This window comes from Pinus tabuliformis, chromosome 4_1, assembly GCF_031772625.1.
Source record: "Pinus tabuliformis cultivar Carrire ecotype Pingquan chromosome 4_1, CPIR1, whole genome shotgun sequence".
NCBI classification, from domain to species: Eukaryota; Viridiplantae; Streptophyta; class Pinopsida; order Pinales; family Pinaceae; genus Pinus; species Pinus tabuliformis.
Window position 1 is genome coordinate 416763650 of NC_142303.1, and position 11764 is coordinate 416775413.

The window sequence follows — 11764 nt, forward strand, 5'->3', positions numbered from 1 at the left end:
AGGGAGAACTGGATGAAGTAGAAGGTTGGGGGGTAACTTTGGTATCGTTTAGTTGCTGACTTGATTGTTCAGGAATCACGGTGTTCTGAACGACAGAGGTCGAGAAGAGCCATACGAGCAAGCCGATTATCAATCCTGGAAGCGACAATGTGGCCATATGGGGTGCACCAACATCTCCCCAAGAGGAGAAAGGACTAGGATTTCCTCCAAGGGGAAATCCTTGGTTGGTGGACTCCATTTTTCTCAACCTAAGACCAATGTAGGAAAGGTGATGTTTATTCCGATTAAAATAAATTTTATACGCTTTGACACAACTTGTTTTTTCAATTTTTAAGAGTCGAGAAAAAACAAAAGATGACTCTAGTCACCTTCGATTTTTAATGAGCCTGAAGTGACAAGTGCTCAGATCGACCTTTTCCTTTAAGGATTCTAAAAAGGAATGAAAGAGACTGCTCTGGAAATCTATACAGAGGGATTACCAAACCAATCGCAAGACTGCAGAATACTCTTTATGGTACGGCAGTCAATCTTCCCGAATGCTGTGTTCAGTGCATTGCGATCGATAGGGTGGCAGACACGGCTTCCTATGGATAAAGGATAAAGCCTATTGTGGTCTCCCAATATATACTCGATGGTATGTGGGAGAACAAGTCCATACTGGCACTTATCGTCTCAAAGTGGAGGAATCACCCAACCAGCAATGAAAACAATAGTTACCAGGCTTTACGACGCCGGAATACGTCTCTAGCCTAGACTTCTAAATGTTGTGCGTTAAGTTCCAAAGCGTTTTTAGATTCATTAAATTTATTTTACAGTTGATCTTGCTTAAGAAATTTCCTTTCAGGTTCACCGCGTGATGTAGATGTACAATTCCTAAAATGCAATCTAAGATGATAAACAATCGTTTAATCTTCTTTTTTGCAATGAAAATCCTAGCTACTAAGGAAAGAGAGATGATATTCTTTCAACATAGAGCAGAGAGCACACACTATATGCATTGTCCTAAATCAAACCAACAAACAGTCTAAATGCAAATACACATGCATGTATTTGTTTTCAGCCTTCTTAATGTGTGAATGATAAAAAGAAAGCTAAGCGCAAATCTGAATTATTTTTCAAAGAGACATTACTAACAAGTTTCTTTTCAAGAAAAAATGAAGACAATGACGACACTTTGCGATTTGGAATTGAAAACTTGCTTTTGACACTTGAAAAACTACTAATTCAAATCAAATACAAGAGTAAAAGTGTAATCGACTATCAAGAACAATCAGATTCTCTTCTATGATTGAAAATGACACTTGCGACACTTTCAAATCAAGAAACGACAGTTCAATTACGCTACTTCTTTGTAAAAGAGAACTGAAAATGGCTCACAATACATAAAAACATTTACAGTTCTTTGCACAATGGAGGCAGAATAATGGCAAGGAAGGGGGTTTCCAACAGAGGTATACTGACTACAGACAACAAAACTCCTGAATAGAGCTGAAAAGAGTGAAAAAACCAAAGTCTGGAGGCAAAATTAGCCCTTTCTGATCAGCGCACCTGTTACACAGGGATTCCAGTATGCATCCCACCTACGACACACGGGAAGTGCGATGCATACTGAGATCCTTGAAGAAAGGGTGCGATGGCACAATGCGAGACTTTTGATCCAGTTCTTGATCACAGTTTGCAGCACAGTTCAGGGATTTAGGCCGAGAAAGTTGTAATCAGTAAATAAATCACAGGGGTAGATCTAAAGAGGTTACTAGAGCCACCACAAGGGAAATTAGAGAGTTTGTAAATCAATTGTTCAGTTCATAAACAAAACCCGGAGATAGACTGAAGCAACATTGATCTACTTTGCACTTGCATAGCAAATGCAGTTCAAAGGCTAGCTGGCTTAACTTCAGGCTTCGTCTGTAAGTTTATAAAGAAAACAAACGTAGACAAACAAACAATCTGTTCGCTCCCCAGCGGAGTCGCCATTTTGTTATCGGGAAATCTAGTGTCTATGCAGAGCTTCTAGTCCCATTAAGGCTGGTAGCTACCTTAGAAACAAACAAACTAAAACCACTTTCGTTTTCCTTTATGAGAAGTAGATGAGAGGGGAACAAAGGAGACCAACCTCTGTCTTGCGCTTGGTTCCTTGCTTGATTCCTCTCCATTCCGATAGATCTTTGCCACTCGCTTCCTCGTCTACCCAGCTTCAAAGAGCACCTATAGAATCAAAGCAGCATAACACTATCCAAGAACATAGATCTACTATCATAAACAATATAGGACCAGATATATATTGACCAAACAAATACATATATCATCAATCATACAAGAATTTGGAGGAAAACTTTAATAGCTTTATTAATAATCAAGAATATCAAAGAGGATTACAACCAATTGTTCTGACCCAGCATCATCCTCTCAGCAAGAAATCCCTTCTTCACCTCATGAAAAGCTTAGATCACCCAACACTATGATGTTACACCAAGAAACCAGTAGCACTTCCTTACAAGATACAAAATTCCAGCCTCCGGATCTTTGGGATGAGGGATCCATATATAGATGTTTGCAAGGGGGGTGAGTCAGCTTTTGAGATTTGATTAGTGTCCTCTCTCTGATAGTTCTTGATTCCACTTGGAGATTGATGATCTCTTACTCATCCCTGGGCGAATGCAGAGAGGCAAGTGTCATAGGAGAAGTTTCTGGAAGATTCCATGATCCTCCACCTTGCAGATTGACCTTGCCATTTGTCTACTCTCACCCATCGCACCCTATAGAAGGGCTTTTCAGTATGCATCGCACCTCCCATGTGCATTTAGGTGGTATGCAGCGCACTTTGACCATGGAGCAGGTGAGATGGTCCAATTTTGACCAGTTATGAGTAGTTTTTCATGGAGAACTTCTGGGAGATGATGTAATCAGCTGACCTTGTTCTTTTAGGGGTTGGAACAACACTTTTAGGGACTTAAGAGCCCTTGGTTTATGGATATTTATGATTGCGGTTGCAGTGCTCAAAAATGTCTATAACAGGTGTGCCCAACAAACAATTTACCCATAGGTGTTAGGTGCCCTGGCATTCCCAGCACGCGACGCCCCCATGGGCATTAGGCACCCTGGTGTGCCCAACACATGATACCCTCATGGGCGTTGAGCGCCTTGGCGTGCCTAGCATGCAACGCCCCCATGAGAACCCAGACACCCCACCCTCATTCACGCATCAATGTAAATAAAATATTATAATTTTTTAGTACCATGTTGCATAATCAATCAATTAGAAACCGACTTTTAATACCCAAGAATTAATTTAGTCAATTTTCTAAAAATCATTATGTGATCCCTTGGTGGGGACTATATTCATGGGAAATCATGGGCCAAAATTACTTCTTTTATGCGGGAGCCCCTTTCCAAGTCGGGTCAACCCACCATCTCATCATATAGGCACCCCTACCGAGTAGACGTCCTAGCATGCCCAACGCAACGCCCATAGGGGTGCCTGGGCAGTCCACCTTTGTGCAGGAACATCTAGGGTGCGAACGTTCTCCCTACTATGCAAATCAGTCAACACAAATAATTATCTCATTAATGAAAACAAAATATTATCATTTGTTGGTATCTCCATGCTACATAATCAATCAATTATAAACTGACTTTTAATAGCTAAATATTAATTTACTTAATTTTCTAAAAATCATTATGAGACCCCCTTGTGGGAACTCTGTTCATGGGAAATAATGGGTCGACATTACCTCTTTTGTGCGGGAGACTCTTGCCAAGTTGTGCCAACCCACCAACTCGCCACATGAGCGACCTTGTTGGGCGAGCACCCTAGCGTGCCTAACACATGACACCCTGATGGGCGTTGAGTGCCCTGGCATGCCCACCACACGATGCTTCGATGGAATTGGGTGCCCTCGCATACCTAGCACATGAATCCCCCATGGCGTCGAGTTCCTTGGAATGCCAAGTACATAAAACCCCCATGGAAACACGGGCACTCTACCTTTTTTTGCTCATCAATGACACAAAATGTTATAACTTGTTAGTACCATGTTGCATAATCAATCAATTATAAACCGAGTTTTAACACACAAACATTACTTTAACCAATTTTATAAAAATCATTGAGACCCCTTGCTGGGAGATCTGTTCATGGGAAGTCATGGGCTGACCATACTTATTTTATGTGGGGGACCATTGCAAAGTTGGGTTGACCCACCAAATTGTCACATGGGTGCCCCTATTGGGTGGACGACCTACCTTTCCCAACTCGTGACTCTAGCAAGGGTTCCCTGGCACTCCGCCTTTGTGTGGGTGCGTCTAGGGTGTGGGCGTTTGTTCTGTTGTGAGAATTAGTCAACACAAATAATTTGTTAGTACATCTATGTTGACTGACCATTGTGGCGCTTGGTTCACCCATCGCCCAAATTTTTCGTATATCTGCTTAATGAACCATTAAATTGAAAATTGGAAATTATGATATAAACATAAATGAGATTCTCTTAGTTTCAAGAATAATATATTATCTACTTAATAAAAACAACCATGTGAAGGTGGAAGATCATATGGTCACTCCCCCCCTCACATCACTCTCAATTCCCCACACCCAATCTATCTACTATAATATATTTGAAAGAAACATTGTAACATTCAAACATAAAAGCTAGAAAAATAAAATTTTAAGGTGAACGAAAAAGAATAAACTAACTAAAAACATATAAATACATACCTTGTACTTATAAAAAATTGATTTAATATTATTCCTCATCCATCTCATCATGTGTATCATCCAATTCAGAATTTATGTACAAAGGATTCACCATATCAGCGTTAACATCATCATCATAATCTATATCATCATTTGGAACATGGTCTTCTACATTTGGTTCAACTTATTCAAGTTCTTCGTTCGACACAATGTCAATATCATATAGTTCATCCAAATTAGCATTGTCTCAGTTAACATATATTCCTTGAACTTCTTCGACATCTTCATCTTACACTACATGAACCCCTTGCTCATCTACATCATCTTCTTCTTCAATTTCATCTTCTTCCACTAGATTATACTTTACAGGCCTTCCTTTGGGATCATATCTAACGACATATGACCAACCTGCTTTACATGGAATGTCTACATAAAATACCTGTTTACATTGGCTTGGAAGAACATATTGCTTTGCTCCTCGCTCAAGATTACTTGTATCAACCATGGTAAATTTGTTAGCATGCTCAATAAGAGTTTTATCAGGTTCACGTTCATGGATTCATAGTAAACCATTTGAAATCGAGCATAACTATTTTGAAGGATTCAAAGTCACACACAAGTATATCATGCAGATACCCATAGTATCGATTCTCATAGATTTATGGATGTTTGTCACCTCTAGAGGAAACATTGATAACTTGAAATACCATATTTATCCCACTATCAAAAGTTTTCATCTTTTCATCCAACCTTTTGATGCGAAATATGCGACCATTGCACCACATTTTGTTTTGGTGTTTCAATTCCAATATGTCAAACACATAAAAAATCCATTGTCGATTGATAAGAATTCATACTTATACTTGCAAATTTTTAAAATTAAGAAAAAAACATGCCATATGCATCAATATAATTGTAAAAAAACTAAGTAATATGGGTGAATATGCTTGCCTGATAATATTTTAAACCGTATGCTAAGTCAATTTCCCTCTATGTAAGATTGGTATCTCCACTATGTTGAGCTTATTTGACCAATGAATACATATCATACCATAATAACCTACCATTATTAGCTTGTTTTCATTGTTCAATCCATAGCTTCATCCAATCTTTATTATTCACAATGTATAAATGTATTGCATCCCACTCTCGACCGACTATATTAAAATAAAACAATTCACATATATTATATTAGTTACCATGTTATACCTTCATAATAATGGATTATGAAGGAAGACTAAAAATTAAATAAGTACGATGTACATAAAAATAAATAAGTCAAATGTGGCATAAATATCCACTACTTAGTTACATCTCACTTTTCTCATTCTACCTTTCTTTAATAGGTCTCCCCTTCAAAATCGTCTGTCATGGATTTGACATCCCAAATGTGATCCAATACATTAATACTTTCCCCTATTTCATCACTATACTGATGAATATAATCCATGGTATGATATATTATATATCCCTCTACCATAGAACCCTTAGGATGTGCTCTTTGTCTGACCAAACCCTTCATTGATTTCAAGTGCCTCTCAACCATCCACATTAATATTGTGTGTACATGTCCACACTTTTCAATATCCTCAACTTGGTGTATGAGGTAGTGTTCTTGTGCATTGAAAAATGCTAGAGGTGATAATTTTTCATTTCACACATTAGAAGAAGAATGTGTTTTCTCTAATACTTTATATCTTCTTTATCGATTTGTTTAGATGACAACCATCTACAAATGAAGCAAGAAAATCATAGGTTTCAACAAAAAAAGAATAATATAGTACATGATAAGCAAAAAACATGCAATGAAAAATATGTGACACAACAACCTATTGAACAAATTACACTTTGCACATAAATCTCCACATTCCTCATGTATTTCCCAAGATCATATATAACTTGTTTGACATTGTTGTCAAAGTTTACTAGGAGAGATAAAGGAAGAACATACAGTAACAAAAATAATGTTCGATCATTATTTTTTCCTAAATTAGTAGGAAAAAAAAAACATTAATTAACAATATGTTTCACCAATGTATAAAATGTATATACACCAAAATAATTACCTTAATGAACATATGCCAATCATGAGTTTTTATCCCACCTAATTCACCTTTCTTTGTTAGGATATTCTTTATGTTTGAAGAAAATCCAGTTGGAAATTTATTTTTTCAATAACCTCTTTAACATGCTTTCTTTGCTACTCTATCAATAACCATGGAAGGGTGCTTATATTTTGGTTGTCTCCATCACTATTTGAATGAATCACACTTTGAAATGCATGGTCAACCTCCTTAATGTCATTATAAATCTTGAAAATTTTTCCTTTATCTTTCCTTCCATCTAAGATTTGCCATAAGATCTCTTTTACATTCTTCCCAATGTGCATTGTATCAAACAAATGAAAAATTTCTAGGTGCTCATAATAGGGGATTCTATTGAATTGCTCAGAATAACTTTTCATTGCTCATGGAATTTCCTTGTTATTAATGCCTTCACAACCTACAACATGAATCATAGATACATATATTATAACAAAAATATAACTTGTCAATTAGTATAGTGAAGAAAATCCCATGATAAAGATAAAATAATCCAAATGTATAATGTATACTGATACATAGAAAATTCGATCCATACCTTGAGAGACTCTATTATATTGGAACTTCCATGCACGAGGTGTCATTCTTCGTGGTATTACTCTAGTCTCTTCTTTCCTATTGAAAATATATTTTTTTTTCAGTACTTCAGTACCTATGGTTCTTAGAAAGGAAGTGCCTATACTCATCAAAAACCTCCTTTCCTAAGCTTCTTGAATGACGAGATTTAATCTTAGGACCATAAACTGGACAAGTAAATTTACCCTTTGTTTGAATACATGCAAGAGATGGAATAATTTTTATATCAATTATTTTCAGTATGTATAATGAAGGTTGAACTATTTAAAATAACATACTTGAAATGAACTTCATAAAATTAAACATTATTAAAGTGCAAGGTAACATTATAACATACCACACAAATGTGTTAGCCCTGGGGCATCATGAATTGTCCATACAAGAATTGCATAGACTTCAAATTCCCATTGTGCAACTAATGGTCTAGAGATATCATACATAGTGACACTATTCCATAACTCCAATAACTCATCAATAAGAGGTTTGATATATACATTCATATCTTTGACATGCTACTTACCTAATTGATTGAACATACAATACATAATTAATACATATACGAGTAAATAATTTTTTTATAAGACATAATTATAAGGCATAATTGAACATATATGAGTAAATTAACAAAAAACAATAGGACATAATTATGAAACAACCAAGACAAATAAGGTGTTATTGTTCTAAAAATAATTATTCTAAGAAAATCAATACATGGAATAATAATTGTGAACATTATGTGCTCCCTCTTTATTGACTTCCACGAAGGAATCTTATTGTTGATAAAAAAATGGGGCACAATGAGTAAGTAGATTTTGCCTCTCTAAATGGATTGACACTGTCAACTGCTAATGAAAGCCTAAGATTATGAGGTTTTTCTTTAAACACTAGCCACTTTTCATCTATATTCCTAAATGCAGATCCATTTGCATGTATTTGAAGAACACCATCTTAAATTCTATTCCTTGCATGGTAATCCATAAGTTTTTCTACACCTTTTCACTTGAACAATTGTCACAGACGTGGAATTATGGGAATATAACGAACAAACTTGCGAGACACCTTTTTTGTTACTTTATCGGTTTGATATCTACTCTCATCACATTTTGGGAATTGTTTTTCATCACATGATCTTTATATTATAGAACATAATCATTAGGGCATGCCTGAATAACTTGATACTCCATTCCAATATCTTTCATAATGACATGGTAATCTTGGGGAGTATGAGGTAAAACATTTGACGGTGGTAACATAAATTCACCTAGTAATCTACAAAAATAAATAAATAGTATTAGTTAATATACTAGACAATATTAATTGTACATATTAGATCCAAATGTTACAATTTAATGAAATGATGCAGATCAATTGACTAACATTAAAAACAATGGAAAAAAAAATTGCTTGATAATGTATATAGTACTAAATGTCACAAAAATATTACATACCTTAGGAGTTGTGTCACACATGTATTTGACAAGCCATTCACCACCTTTAAGTTGACCGACAACAATAGAGGAGAGAGAAGAGATATTTTTGAGCCTTCATAAAGAGGTTAAGTTGCCATCTCAAGCACAAGTAAATAAAAATCATAGTCATCATATTGGTTTTCATCATCATCCATTCCAACATTATTAAATATCTCCTGGATCAATCTATTTGTCCCATCTTCTTCAAATATGTTATCAACATCATTAACTTCTTCCATAGCATCATTAGCTTTATCATCAATATTAATCACTCTATGTTCTTGAACAGGTGCTTGTACTAAAACCACCTCTTCCTCGTTGAGCAATGCCCTAGGGGGCCGATACTATACAATTATAATAAATAAACTAATATTAGTATATACAGAAAATATTGAAACGTCTATATAAAAAAAACTTACAAATATAATATATAAGGAAAACAAACACAATAAAGACAAAGAGAAAGACAACTTAGATGATACCAAGAAACAAAGACAACAAATCAATGATGATGCTTGTGCAATTTATCAAGATATTTAAGGATATGTTGAAAATATATAGGAAATATTTTACTATTCTTGACGTGTAGGAAGTAAGACACCTTCTGAGACATATAGTCATGACCATAATAAAAAAACATATTGATCTTATTTTGCATTCATCATTGTAATGCCATATTATTTCTTAATGTCATATTTTGCATAATATATTAAAAACTTATTAATAATTCTCCATAAAACCTATGACTAACCTATAAATTCTCTAGGTTCAAATTAACCTTGAAAACGATATACATTAACCCCCTAACACCTTAACCCCATTACCCTAATCACTTAAACCCCTAACCCCTAACCCCTAAACCCTTAAACAATAACCCCTTATCCCTAAGCCCATAAATTAATTAACCCCTAACTCGACTTAACCTCTTAAACAACCCTAACGAAAATAATCAAATAATATTTCTAGTCCACATCAAGATGACAACATAGTTCAAAACACCTCCCAAAAAATAATTATAAAATACATTTATAATATAAAGATAATACAATTTACAATACAAATACATACAATCTAAAATAAAATATACATATAAACATTTGCAAAAACTATCTACATTGTATTCATGATATTCATGTTTGCCTTCAATGTGTCCATAGTCTCTACAATGATTTTTAGCTAATTATATTGGAATTCTCCTTGGCCTCAAGCCATTGCATTTTCTACAAGGGCAATAACGTTTTCCATCCTTAGAAGAGGCCTCGATGTCAATCCCATGTATCCTTGGTCTACTTGAGGAATGTCATGTGACATTTTTTGTCACCATACTTTCAGTGATGATTTTGTTAAACAATTAACCTCAAAATAAGCCTACAACCTTTCAAAAAAATCACAAATAATACATATAGCGACTATGTCAAAGTTATAGGATGTTAGGGTCTCTACACGCACACATATACATATATATATTTATTATAATTATAATAATATATATTATATAATAATAATAATAATAATAATAATAATAATAATAATAATAATATATAATTTATATTATAATCATATAATATTATCTTAATATTAATATATTATATATATTAATATGAATATATATATTAATAATATTATATTTAATTATAATATTAATGTTATATTTATTTAATTAGTCAAACTAGTCACATATTAGACGTTGTTAGTGCAAAAATCCATTAATGGTGGAATTGAACATTATGCGATGGTTATTTACCATTTGTATGAAATTGGACAACACATTTTTATATTGGATACATCATCGGATATTCAACCGTAAAAGAACTCAGGTTAGATATTCAGCAACAAGAGGTATTATAGGAAACTGTCGGATAATCAATATGATAGGATAACTGTCGAATATTCGACGGGTACATAGCTTTCGTCAGATATTCGATAGTAGTCGGGATTTAAAAGAAAAAAAAACATTTAAGTTCCAATACTTTTTCCGATTTTAGCCATTCCATCGAGTTCCACCGTTAGAATTGCAGCCCAAATGTAGTAGCGTTTCCATCGATGAGCTCATAAAGATAGGAGGCCAACATGAACTGCTGCTCCAAGCCTTTGCACAACCTTCGACAGGTGATAAAGGTTCCTCATATCAAAAGGTGTCAGGTAACTCTTCTAGTCCCCTTGAATTTGTGGCAAATGCTATAACATTAGAAGCTAACACTCTCTACCCTTCATTTTTATTAATGTTTGAAATTTTCAATTATAATGTCCATAATTGTTTAGTTGACTCTAGTGCATCTATGAATGTAATTCCATTATCTGTAGCAAAGAAAATAAACGCAAAATGGGAGATAACAGATGCACAAATTATTCAACTGGACAAGTATCTTGTCTAGGCTATTGGTGAACTTAAGAATGTGCTTATCAAATTATAAAAAGACGGTCGAGTTCGCCAATGTATAAATATTTTAATTGTGGACATACCAAAAACCTATGGCGTGCTTCTTAGCAGAGACTAGTCTAACAAATTGCAAGGTTATTTTGCAATGTATTGGTCACATTTATGGCTTCCATATAAGGGCAGGATAATCATATTCAAGTGAACATTGAGTCATACATGAAACATATTGTGACACCTCTTGAGGGCCACAACAAGCCTATCACCTTTGTTGATCTAATACTTGGGAATTGTTTCCTTGAGAACAACCTCATGTGTTATCATGAAAAACCATCTCCCATCCCACCAGATACATAGCTGGAGTTTCTTCCATTTTCTCCAGATGGTGCAAATGAAATATGTAATATAGATGTACATTGTTGTGAAACCAACTCACAAAATATAGAAAAGAAAGATCAACGCCTTAGAAATCAACCTCTTTGAGGGGGCAACCTCCTTTACATTACACAAATGAACAATTCTTGGATGCTACAAATGACAAAACCTCATT